Below are 8,692 nucleotides of genomic sequence, written 5' to 3'. Positions count from 1 at the left end.
AGAGCCTCGCCCTGTGCCTGCAGCGGATGCAAGAGGACGGTGAGAGTCGGCCGGGGGAAGGAGGGCTGAGGGATGCGCTCGTTCTCCTTCTCCGTCTTTCGCTTTTATTAACGTTATTTTGGAGTAGGAGGGGAGGGTCTATCTGAGCTCGGGCACGGAGCTCCGCGAGCGGGGGGGTGTCTGAATGCCGTTAAACTTCGCTGCAGCCTATCTGTCCTCTCGTCCTCGGGCGGCGGTGAGCTCTGGCGCTCGGTCTCGTTTCTCTTTCTCCGAGCGGTGGGAGGAAGCCCGAGTGCAGCCGGCCGCCCCGTTACCCGGTTCTGCTGGGGGCATTCTGAGCTCCAACTTTTCGAGCTCCCGGTGCTGCTACCTTCAGCCGGTGATTCTTCCCAGCGCCCAATTCCAAAATGGGGATTAGAGGGTTTGCGAATTAGAGGATGCGTGGCGATAATCTCGTTCCTATTGTGCCGCTTACTATTGCTCGCGGCGGCTGCGAATGATTCTGCTTACGTGCTGCGGAGCGAGGTGTGAAACGAACGCCGGACCTGCGGCTCGGAGAGGTCGGGAAAAGGCTCCGGCTGGGTGGCACCGCGTGGCGGAGCCCCGAGTCCCGCACAGCGGATCCGGAGTGGAACTGGGGGCAGCGGTGGGAAAGTTTCAGCCTCGGGAAGCGCGGTTCTGTCGTGATCTCCTGAAACAGAGGTGCGGGGAACGAGACGCGCACGAGCAAACTGAACCTCAGCTTTATTGCCCGTTGCTGCGAGTGTTTAACAGGGAGTTTTTTTCTTTTGCATCCTTTCCCCACCTGCCTCCCCAGCCTTGCCGTGCTAAGCAGACTTAGTAAAGATCTGAAGCAGCACTGTTGCACCGTGAGTGATGCACGGATCAGGGAATTCTCTGGTCCTGCTGGTTAGTAAGCAGGGAGAGACTGTGCTGCTCGGTGCCTCGTGCGGGGTCGGGGCTGAGTCGTTCGGCTGCTCTGCCTTTCTGTTGCCGCTTCTTCCCTCCCACTGCTTTAGGAAAACACTGTTTATTTCTGATATTCGACCGCTCTGGGATCTCGGCTTCCAGGCACAGCGCTGTTAGGAATCCGAAGTCTTGTCTTATAGAAGAGAAAATCCATCCCCTGTTCCGCAAGCCGAGACGTGCCCGCGTGAATTCAGCCCTGGTGCAGTGCTGTGTAACGCTGCCCTGCTGCAGCTCGTAGGGATGCTCCTGCACTGCTGGACCGGGGGCTCTACAGAATAGGTATAGCAGGGAGCCCTGACGTGCAGCTAGGTAGAGTTTGCCACGTTACTTGATTTATATGCACTGGCTCTCATCTCTGGGGTCTGTGTAATGCATTTCCTCCTCATCTTCCCTTGCACTGACCTCAGCCCCAGCACTGCAGCACATCTCTGACCGATGTACCGGTCTCCACCTTGCATCCCTTCAGGGATGTTGGATGCTTCTCCTGGTGGCACTGCACTGATTTCTTTGGGTGGCTTGCACAGTTGGAAGTTGGTGTTAATCAGAGAGGATTTTCTGGAGGGGATAAATCTCACGGACTGAAGGTGATGCTCTGTCTAAGGGAGAAGCTATGCATCTGCTAAAGAATGTGCTCTATTTGTAGAGAACTTTCTGCTTTCCCCCAGGGCAACCAGTTTGATGCTTGTATGCAGTACATAGTTCATCCTTTTGCTGGGCTGTTGTAGCACTGCAGCACTAACAAGCACAGTATGAGCTTTAACTGGACTCTAGAGAAAGTTTTGCATCGCATTATGCCTAATGCTGCCAGGGCATCTCTGCAGTTTGCCAGGTTTTGTAAGCCAACCAGCCTCTAAAGAAATACTGACTTCCAATTTTTCTTATTCAAGACAAGTTGGGTCTGCCTCGTTGGCATCTCCCTGGCTATGCAGATGTGATAATTCTGCTCCAAACATGTGAAGCAGGGAGCTGCTCCCCACAGATGCTCCCTGTCCCATCCGTGTGTTCATTGAGGACTGCAGTACTTACTGCACGTTAATGTGATGAGCATCTCTTGCAATTTGCAGCCATTCAGTGCTGGGTTGGAAGCTTCATTAATCAGAGTTGGTACTGAAAAGGTCAGCCATGGTAAATCCCATAGGAAAACACAGGATGTACATGAGCTGTACTGAAGGATGATTGCTGTTTCAAAACACCACCCCCAGTGATTTTTTTCACGTGTTCTGTCTTAAACCTTCCTTCCAGTAAAGGGAGGGGAGTGACTGCTGACCAGGGTGCAGCAGTGCTGCATTCTCTAATTCATCTTTATTCCTGTGCATGGGATGTGCGCCTTCCTTTTTAGGCTGGGGGGACTGTAGCCTTGCTGCTCCCAGGCTTTCAGTAGCAAAGACAGCACAGGCTGATTGCTGCTTTGGGAAATGTGGGCAGGTGGGAAAATCTCTGGGGATTTTGGCATATCTGAGTGGATGTGGAACCTGAATGCCTAGAAAGGATAAGCTATCTGCAGGCTGAGCAGTAGCGATGTTTTTATCCGCACTGATGGAAGTAGATGTTATCTGGCTGCACACACTTGTGTAACGTGGGGCTCGGTGTGGGCAGGCACACTCTGCTGAACCTGACGTGCTTTCCTTGTTTGACTGGGAAGGAATGCAGGATTTGGGTGTAAATTTAGCTTGTTGATATCAATTCCATTCCTCCCCCGGGTGGTTTTCCTCAGTAAAACCAGAACATTTGACTGATACCTTAAAACCCTGGTATGATGCCTTATCCTTAGCTCTAAAATCTATGCATCTCCTTAAGAAAGCCTGATGTTCTGAAGCAAGTTACTGACCCTTGCGTGAATCACAGGGCAGCTGGAGGGGAAGGGGGGGAGGCAGCAACTCAAAAAAGTGGAAATATCACAGGGTTGTGTTGCTGCTGTTTTCTTCTTTCCCTTGTATATGGCTCTGCACTGGTTACCTTGGAAACAGCTGTAGGAGCATATAGGGGCACAGCGCTGCTGTGCAGCCCTGACACTGTGGGCTGAAGTGTCCCATGGTGTGTGGGGAAAAGGGGGGTGCAGTGTGGGCTGCGTTGTGGGATGAAGGTGACAAAGTAACACCAGTTAAATGTCCCTGTCTCGCCTGGACTTGCTGCAGGAGCAGTTTGGCAGCGGAGTGGCCCCAGGGAGCGTTTAGCAGGAAGGTGGTGGTTGGTGGCTTTGGCAGAGTTATTTAAATGTTCGTAGTGGGAAGGTAAAAAATATCGTGGCGGTCTGTCTTGGGGAGGGCTGTAATGGCTGGGCTGTAAGGTCAGCCTGTGTGTTCTGTCTGCAGGGCGGTGCAGCGGGGTGCTTAGCTCCAGAGCTGTGGGACTGTGGTTATGGCTGGAGGTGGGAATCTTTTTATTATTAAATCACAGACATCAAGGAGAGATGTCCCAATAAGAAAATGAAAAATTGTGTGCTTTTGCCCAATTAGCAGAAAATGAGATCTTTCACGCTGTCGTGCTGTTTGAGATGCACAGGTAATGTGTAGAATAACTCAAGTGAGCTCACTGTAAAAATCATATGAATTGCCTTTTGTTCACTTACCCATAAACGTTTTGATCTGGAGAACTGTAGTGTGCGTAATTTGAAATCAGCTGGAACACTCTGCTGCTTAAAATCAGGTGTGCTTGCCACATCAGTAGTAACAGTCATTCAGAAGGGAGCTCCTGAAGTTGTCAAGGCTTCATAGCCCCATCTCTCAGTGCTGGCTTGAGTCTGTTGAGCTTTCATACAGAGTCCTTTTGTCCAAACCTCTGATAACATGATTTATTGTACTGGCTCTTAATTTTCAGCTACAAAGTTCAGCTCCATAACTGTCACTTAGCGTGCAGTTATACTTGAAGGGCTGTTTGATCTGTGCTGAATGCAACATGTTAAGGTGTTCCTGCATGTGATGTTTGTACAGTGCACGTCCAAACTGTGCTGGAGATGAGGACTGGCATGCATGGTGTTCAAGGATTTATGGGCTGCTGTTTTGGTGTCGTGCTAATTCTACAAGCCAGTGCTTTCAAAGAAAATTTAAGAAGAGCAGTTCTGACCCTCGAGTGAAGTATGGTAGGGAATTAGGATCGCTTGAAGGCTGTGGTGGTAGTGCTTAAGGGATAATGTTCATTCATCAAACTGATGGGACAGCCAGAGCAAATCCTGCTAGACTTTGATGGACTCTTCTTTATTCGTTAATACGTTGATGTGGATTTAGGTGCCCATCAGATGAGGGAGCAGTATCTGCTGTGCTTGCCTGCGCCCTCCTCGCAGGCTGTCTCACTGTCACAGGGCGCTGGATCCACACTGCTTTATGTGATCCTGTGCTTCAGCTGTTGGAGAACTCATCTCTGATGAGCAGAGACACAGCCACTAGGGTTCTGCAGAAGGTTTTGTGATTGGGGTTCAGGCTGTGGTTGTTTTTTCCAGCTCACTGCTGTTTAATCCCTTCTTAGTAGGCATGAGCACTCTTGCTGGTGGAGCAGCCAAAGGAGGGCTCTTCCCCAGTGCATGTACTCTATGGCAGGCCATCTTTCTGGGGCTAAAACTGCAGACCTTCCTATGGATGCACTGATTTAGTATAAAAATGACTGTATTGTTCGTTACTTGACTCATCATAATGGAATAAAATTGTTTTTTTTGGAGTAGAAGCAGGTTTACAGAGGTGTAACTCTAGTGGAATAATTACCTGCTCATAGCTTTGTAGAAGAGCCTAAGATGGCAAATCAGGCATTTTTTGTAGCTATATATCACATAAACAGGTTTTTTGAAGTTTTTTAAGCCAGACCCAACCCCTGTAGGTGAAAGCAGTGATGTTGGCTTGGAAGACCTGTGTAACATCTAGGGCAAGTGGGAAAAACAAACAAACAAAACCCTTACTATCTTCTTTTTGCAGTGGTCTCGTTTTCCAGGACCAGGCATTTCCTGCAGCACGTAGTGGTGAGGACAGCTTGTGGGCAGTGCTTTTGTCTGCATGCATTGCGCCGAACGTGGTTATGTTGCATGAGGGTCTCTGTGCCCCTGGAGCCAGTAAGCTTCTGTGGCTTGACTGTGGTGTAAGTGAAATCTTATTCCATGCTCTTAGCATGGGCATTTTGTCCAAAAAAATAAATCCAATGATGATGGCCTCCATAGGAGATGGTGGCTTCTCTTTTCTGCAGCCCTTGGACTGGGTGAACACACCTCCCCACGGCTGGGTCTGTGTTCTGTCTGGTTGCACTTGATCTTCCATGGGGTTGTTTCATTGAGAGGAAAAGTAATGAAGCTTTTCATATAAAATTCAAGTAGGATGATTTTTTTCCAGCACTTTCATTTGTCAAGGGAATAAATTACCTTTCCTCTATTCTTCCTTTTTCCCCCCCTCCCCCCTCCTTTCTATTTGGAAGATGAAGAAATTCAGGTAAAGTAACCCAAACAAACTGTAGTAGCAGGGAGATCACCATAATTCTCACTTCCCCCTCATTAATGTCAGATACTTGGCATTTAGTAATTACTGGCTCTTACTTTAGAGCCAGAATTATTGTTTTTGGCTCTGGCAGAACTTGCTGATTCCACCAAGCATTGGGAATGCTGCTTTCCCCTGGGAAATCAGTTCATTCAGACACGCTTCTCTCCGATGGCTTCAGGTATCTTGTGCTGAGACCACTCTGGTTTTAAAGAGAAGGGGCTACAGAAAGCACTGTGCATCAAGATGTGGTCAGATCCATGTCTTGTCTGTGTGTAGGAGCAGAAATGTCAGTGACCTTGCCAGTAATGCTGTTCTCTTCTGATGGGTGGAAACATCTTGCTGAGGCTGCAAAATGAATTCAGTTCTGAACTCTGGATTCTTTCTTCTCTGCCTGTTTTCCATTTAAATCCAAAAAGAAATCTGTTCTTGAAGCAAAACGTAGGTAACTGTATGGTATCCAACACAGGATTGTGCTGGGTGTTGTCTTTCTTACCTTTGGCCCCACTTTGGTGATAAGCTGTTGCTGTACCATCAGCCCCATAGACTTGGGTTGTAGGGAGGAGTTGCTGTTCATTTGCATCCCCTTGCAGCAGAGGCCTCGAAGCTCCAGCAACAAGCAAGAAGTGAAGAAATAAGCAGAAAAATAAGATGAGGCAAACTGCCAGGCAGCATGACAGTTTTACAGCAGTTGGTGATGCTGAGTTGCTCACTTCTCGCTTGGTCCAATGTGCTTTAATGATGCAGACTCAGACCTTTGTGCATTTTCCAAAGATGTTTCCAGGTGTGGAGGCTCAGTTATGAAAACAGCTTGCCTTGATCCATTGCTTTTGGCTACCAGGAATTCAGGGAAATGTGTTGGGGCTGTCACAATGGGACAGATTTAGCAAAGAAGTGGGAGGATGAGTTAGTAAATATTTGTAGCAGCTTTTCTCAGCACTCTGCATTAATCCTTGATCTTCTCTTTCTTGTGATGCGGGGCTGGGGGTGGTGCTGCAGTGCAGTCAGTCCCCTTTTCCCTTGGGACCCGCACGAGGCTTTTCATTCCGTCAGGAAGTGCTTCCAGGTTGATTAGAAGGAATGAGGGGTGGAGAGGAACAAATTCTAATGCTCAGTCCAAGGAAGAGCCAGCAGAGGTCCAGTAGCAGAGCTGTATAACAGCAAGGCAAGAGCTGCTTTAACTCTGCAGTGCAGAAATCAATACAAGTAGCTGAAGAATGAGTAAGACTAGAACACCACATTCTTTTTTTTGTTGTTAAATAACACTTGCAAACAGCTTCAGGCTAGTAGAAAGGCTTAAACTGTTCCTTAACACAGGAGCCACAAGATCTGAGAACTCCTTGGTGGGTTGGGAGGTGCCTGTGAATAACCCACCTCTGTCCCCACGTAGGGCTGCATGCTGCTTCTGAGTGGCTTCACACAGAAGTAGGCTCAGGCAGGCTGCAGAGCTCCAGCTGTGCATTTCGATGCTGTGGTTGTGCTGCTTACTGGTCGTGCTTTGCTATTCCCATTGTGTTTCATGGGCTGTCCCCTTTGCATCCTGTGTGAACTCCTTGTTGCATTAGATAGCTGCTGTGTTCCTTAGCAGGTTTGGCTGGGGTTGGAGCTACAGGTCCCTTTGGCCCTGTGGGTAGCTTTGGATGAAGTTACTGCTTGATTTCTTGGGGCAGTGGGGGCTTTTTCTGTCAGCTGAAATTAATAGGACTGCTGACCTCAGCTTGTCCATTCTTCACATCTGGAAGATGAACACTGACTATAGTGAAGGTTGCAATGCTCTGTTCAAAACAGATAGGAAAGTGTAGTTACTGAATGTAGCTTCATGGCCATCTTCCTCTGCTTAGTACCTTTACACCTGGAATTATGGCAGCTGTGCAGCATCCTTGAAAAAGACCAAAAATGATGAGGAGTATATGTCTGCTCTGCAATAGGTTTGCAGTGTTTGAGGGATGTCACAATTCTCCCTCATCAGTCCCACTGCTTCCCCAGCCTCTGGAGGATCCGTTTAAGCCTAGCATGAAGCTCATCTGTTGCTCTTGCTTTTTAAATCGTATTTGTTCTGCTTTTCCTCCTCTACCATCTGCAAGGGGTGTTTGGTTGCATATGGAGGTAGCTTCTGGTTTTATTTGGACTGGCCATTGCAATTGACTTTTTTTTTTGTTTATTTTTTTGTTTTTGTTTTTTAGCACATCCTGTCTTACTCTTTGTTCATTTAGTCTGTGCTGTTACTGGGCTCACAAGGGGGGTTCTTAATAAGTGGGCTGAGGACTGGAAACAAGAATTTGCAAGCTAGCTGGGACTCTGTCTCTGGGGCTTGCAATAAGGTAAGGCTTGCTTGCTGTGGTGTCCCTTCACTTGGAGCTGGACTAAGCAGCATCCACGTGCCTGTAGCATGCTCTGTGAGCCCTGTGCTGCTCCTGCTGCCCTTCCTGCCAGCCAGCTGCCTCTTGCCAAGGGTCCCGTGTTGCCCCGGAGCAATTCAGTGACAGGCAACACTGTGCTGAACATGATCCAGTTTCTGCCTCTAAATAATGGAGAGCAGATGGCTTTAGGCCAAGGAATGCCATCTTCTGTAACCCATCTGCTTTCCCTCCCCCTGCTGCCTCTAGGGGCTGCCCAGCATGACATGGGGATGCAGATTGCCATGATTCTTTGCTTTGCCCCTGACTTCCCTAGTGAGCACTAAGTCCTCAGGGTGCTGTTTTCCTTTGCCTAGCTCTTCCCTCCTGCAAAACCATGCTGTGATGTGTGACTGTAGGCTGCAGTGTTGCTTCTGGGTGCTGTCATGCTGTGGAGTGCAATGGTGGAGCGAGGAGCTTCTTTCACCTGTTGGCTTCATCCCAGCCGTGAGCTGCTTACAGAAATCCAGCTGTGTGCAGCTGGCTGTGGGAGCTCATCCTCCTGTGTGGTGTGAGCTGTGCTGAATTGTGCAGCTGGGAGATCCCTTGTGCTCAGGTTTCTCAGCCCCATGTGTGGAAACAGGGATGTTTGTAGCGGAGTGTAAGGGAGAACTGCTGACAAAGCAGCTCTTGTGTTACAGAGGCAGGTGGTGATGGCCTCTGTGACATTCTAAAACAGAGAAATATCCTGTGTTTATGAATGTGTGCAGTCTTTTTGATGTGCATCTAACTCTGGGGTGGAGTGTCTCCGGGGCAGTGCCCTTATGTAGGCACCAGATCTCTTGTAGCTGTGCAAGAGCTGTACCCTGTACAGTGAGGGTGTTGTTTTGTTGAACTTGCTGAAGCAATAAGTAATTTTGGGGATGGGCAGGGGCA

The sequence above is a fragment of the Meleagris gallopavo genome, chromosome 14 (genome assembly GCF_000146605.3).
Source record: "Meleagris gallopavo isolate NT-WF06-2002-E0010 breed Aviagen turkey brand Nicholas breeding stock chromosome 14, Turkey_5.1, whole genome shotgun sequence".
NCBI lineage: Eukaryota > Metazoa > Chordata > Aves > Galliformes > Phasianidae > Meleagris > Meleagris gallopavo.
Note: the sequence above shows the minus strand (reverse complement) of the source record.